General features: G+C 48.6%; 1 pseudogene; it reads left to right on the forward strand.

Moving 5' to 3' along the window:
* Positions 1–625: 625 nt before the first annotated feature.
* LOC125530548 (uncharacterized) lies at positions 626–3605 on the forward strand (annotated as a pseudogene).
* Positions 3606–4289: the final 684 nt, after the last annotated feature.

The raw sequence follows: 4289 nt of genomic DNA on the forward strand, positions 1-4289 counted from the left end.
TGTAACTTGAAAGACCTTTTCCCTCTCCTGATTAATGAAAAGGGGCAGATCTTTTGCCCCACGTTTCAAAAAAAAATCCATACATCAACGGTCGATATATACACTCATTGATTTCTTTTGTAGGTTGTGGCAAACTTCAACGCTTCGTGTTGTAGGTCATGCCGTGTCATTGCATCTGTTTATGCTGAAATGTCAAAGAATTGTCCTCAAGACCTCAACTGATGTTCCTGACAATTGATGTTGATGACCTTGTTAGGAGCCCTCCTAACCGGCCAGCCCATCCGTGGACAGCATATGGGCTGGGCTGGGCTGTGCACACGTTGAATCATTGCCAGCTATAAGTAAGTGGAGAGGAGGCAACGAGGAGGGTATCCAGTGGATCACGAACGGCGGCGGCGGCTTCCTTTCCTTCTTCTTTCTCTCGCTCTCCATTCCTGTACTCTAGCCAGAGCTTGTAATTCGCACTTGTATCTCGAATTCCCCTGTGCATGTAATAGATCGAGAGAGTATCTACCAGTACCCTAATATCTGGTATTCAGAGCCAGGCCACCACCCTTCCACTCCTCAATTTTCCCCAATTTTTTTCGTCCACACCCGATTCCTCCGTTCCACCAGCGACGATGCCATGCCCGCCGTCAAACCATCAGAGTGGGATGCCATGTCTGCCAAGGAGCAGTTGTTGTGGTATCTGGAGAGGTTATGTGCTCAGGCAGACGAGATGAGCTCAGTGTTGGGTATTGCACCAGTGAGTGACCCTCCCGTGGTCACCTCGCTTGTCGATCCGGCGGCCTCAACCATGACGGACGCCTCACCTACGCCCGTCCCCGACGTCTCTGGCACCACCACCAAGCCCCAGGAAGTGCTCGAGGTCATCCACGACGCGCCCCCTGCTTGCATCGTGATGGCGCACATCACCTGTTCGACGGATGGCTTGAACCAAGTTGTCGCCACCAATAGCGTCGACAAGGTCACCACCATCTACCACGAGTCCGTCGTCGACCTCAGCGACAAGTTCGGCGCCCTCACCATTCCTGTGATGGCCAGCATCAACCCGCCGCTCCACGTCCAGGTTCCGTCACGGAAGTCCGTCGCTGACAGCACCCGCGGCGTCGTTGTTGCAGGACCGGACGAGTACACACTCATGGCGGCCACTCCAGACGTCACCCTCGAGCTTGTCGTCCTCTCAAGCGTCTCCGTCCCCACCAACAAGGTCCATGAGGTCCTTGTTGTCTCCCGCAGAGCGTCCCCTGTCTACATCGGCATGACGCATTTCTCCTGTTCGACGAAATGCTCCAACCAAGTTGGTGCCACTTCGTTCCCATCTCCAGTCACGATGGCATCGCTACTCCCAGCAGCCACACATGAGCTCGTCGCCGACCTTGTTTATCCTGCTACCAAGACTGTCAATTCGATGCAGCCGTTCCGGAAGCATGACTTGGACATCTCGCCGCACCCAAGCCACCAAGGCCTGCTGCTACGGCCGATGCCATGGCCATCATTTGCAGTCAGTGTGCCATCAGAGGTCTGTCATTCTAGTGTTGCCCATTGGAACTTCTCGGTGACTACTTCTGTTTATGGCCTTCATACATGGACATTCAGGGCACATCCATTCCAGTTTGTCCAATTGCTTGATATGACTAGTAGCACCTTTCCAATGGAATCATGTCACGCTGGAGAACTTGTGGGCAATTACAATGTACACTGCATCCAGATAACCTCTATCGAGCCCTTGTGCTTATGGTCTTTGCAACAGGACAATGTTGGTTCCTGTCACCGTAAGCACGCCAAGCTATTTTCTTACAGTAAACAGTGGCCTTCGGAACGCTGTACATGCAGTATTATTCTTGCTCTGGGAATGCATCATCCTGGTCTTGCTCCTATGGCTGTACATCAGTTTCGGCGTGCGAAGAAACACAGTGCTTGGAACACGACGAGCATTTTTGGTTTTCAGTTAATACAGTGTGAGCCAGTGCTATCTTTTGATCTAGCTAACATCACTGAACAAGGGCAGCACACTTTCTTGGTTTCCGCTGAGCCAAGCAATTGTTGTGAGGCTGGATCAAAGAGAGTGAAATTCAACACTCTGTCTGTTTTCCCCAATTGCTCTAAACATTTCCAATGGAAAGTTGCATGGCCACTTAGTTCCAAGAGGAAAACATCTACTAGCAGGCCTTGTCTTATGTCATGGTCGTCATTTGCTTCCTCTCCTGAAGAAGTGATTCTGAAGCATACAGGGCTGCTACCGCAGGTTACATATGCGATGCAGTATTTATCTCATGATCTGAATTCTTGGAGAGCATCCTTGAGGCATTTGCCAAGTGCGCGACTGAAACCATGTACTTATGAGAAGTTGGCTTGTTGGATCCCCATGGCGCTGAGAGATATGCCAGTCCTGAGTCAGCCGATAATGCAATTTATGGGTGATCTGAACCTGGGTGTTGTGGTATGGCGTCTACTTATCTGTTCTATGGCTGCACATCTATTTCAGAACATGCAGGAAATGGGCGCTCTAAGCGCAGGATGTTCAAACAAATTTTTTCTTCAGTTCATGCAAATTGGGCCATATGAACTAGGCTGTGCTACTGTTATTTACTTGCTTGAGGACTATTTGAGACAAGTTAATCTTGAGCTACGAGGGGAATGGCCACTGCTAGTAAAAGCTAATTTCCGCGAGCTGTGTTCATTCAGGCAGTTTGATTCAGATTCTACATTATGCTTGTTCCCTTGGAATCCAGGGGGTTATTTGTTCAGAATAACCACAGGGTTTCTTACTTCTAGTAGCGGTTCACAATGGCATGTTATGTGTACCATTGTGGAGTCCAGCCAGCGCTTCTCTCAGATTGCAAAAAGTGATTGCTTGTTTCCAATTTGTCTGAAGGTGATGATGCGGTGCTTGGTTCTACTATCTTCTGCTGACATTGATTATGAGCTGCGGCATCGACCAGATCAAACAAAAGATCGTGGTGTGCTTGTGAAGTTCAGAATATTGCATATTTTTCTAGTTCCTTCAGTCAAGCTGCAACCATGGCCTTCCTGCAAATATACATTCACACATTTTGAGCGGTAGTTCTTTCCCCAGTTACCTTTTCCTAGGACTGACAAAATGCTAGACACAAGGCGACACATGAACATTTCAGTACAGTGGCAGCACCTGGACATTATGCTAGTTCTGGACCAGCACCTCGACATTCCGAATTCGCGGCTTGATGTTTCTAACAATTGTTGCTCTCTGTTGTGGCTCAGTTCAGATTATATGCTCAATTATGCTATGGATGTGATTGGATCTGACCAGGGCATCTACCTGTTGGACATATCTTGGGATCCTGGAGGTATGGCATGGCCGTTGTTACCTGAATTGGCTCAGCTAGTGGTCTTCGAAGGAGGAAAGTGTGTCATCATCTTAACTGCGGCCTACCTCGTCCATGCCACTACATTTCATTTTGGCTACTACATGGACTCCGATGGATTCAAGGTACAACAAGTTTTGTGGGATCAAGGTGGTGTGAGCCTTTCAAGTCTTATACATCCTCCGGGGGGCCTACCTTGGCCACAACTACTGCTGCGACCTCGTCGAAATCCACCCCGGCTTCGGCTACCACCGTTGACTACGACCGCTTCTTCAAGCTCGTTCAAGTCCACCTCAACAATGGTTACTACTGTGACAACTACCATGGCGACTCCAACATGATTGATGATCTTCAAGCACCGTGGGATCCTGGCGAGCTCTTCAGGATAGCGGCTTGGGGGCAAGCCGCATTTCAAGGAGGGGTGGATGTTAGGAGCCCTCCTAACCGGCCAGCCCATCCGTGGACAGCATATGGGCTGGGCTGGGCTGTGCACACGTTGAATCGTTGCCAGCTATAAGTAAGTGGAGAGGAGGCAACGAGGAGGGTATCCAGTGGATCACGAACGGCGGCGGCGGCTTCCTTTCCTTCTTCTTTCTCTCGCTCTCTATTCCTGTACTCCAGCCAGAGCTTGTAATTCACACTTGTATCTCGAATTCCCCTGTGCATGTAATAGATCGAGAGAGTATCTACCAGTACCCTAACAGACCTAATGGTAATTCCATCTTACATTTGTTTGGATTATTCACTACGGGACAAAATGACCCTAACAAGTCCAGTTGGACATGTAATATTCACAAACCTTTCAGCCAAACCTCAAAGTATGCAGTGTAGCTTCTTATCTTGTTATTTCCTGTTTTGAAGAAATATATGCAAACAGATATATATGTATGCAGTATTGTTTCAAAGAAATATACGAAAACAAGTAAATATTTGTTAATGCCA

Source organism: Triticum urartu, chromosome 1A (assembly GCF_056163025.1).
Source record: "Triticum urartu cultivar PI428250 chromosome 1A, HENAU_Tu73, whole genome shotgun sequence".
NCBI lineage: Eukaryota > Viridiplantae > Streptophyta > Magnoliopsida > Poales > Poaceae > Triticum > Triticum urartu.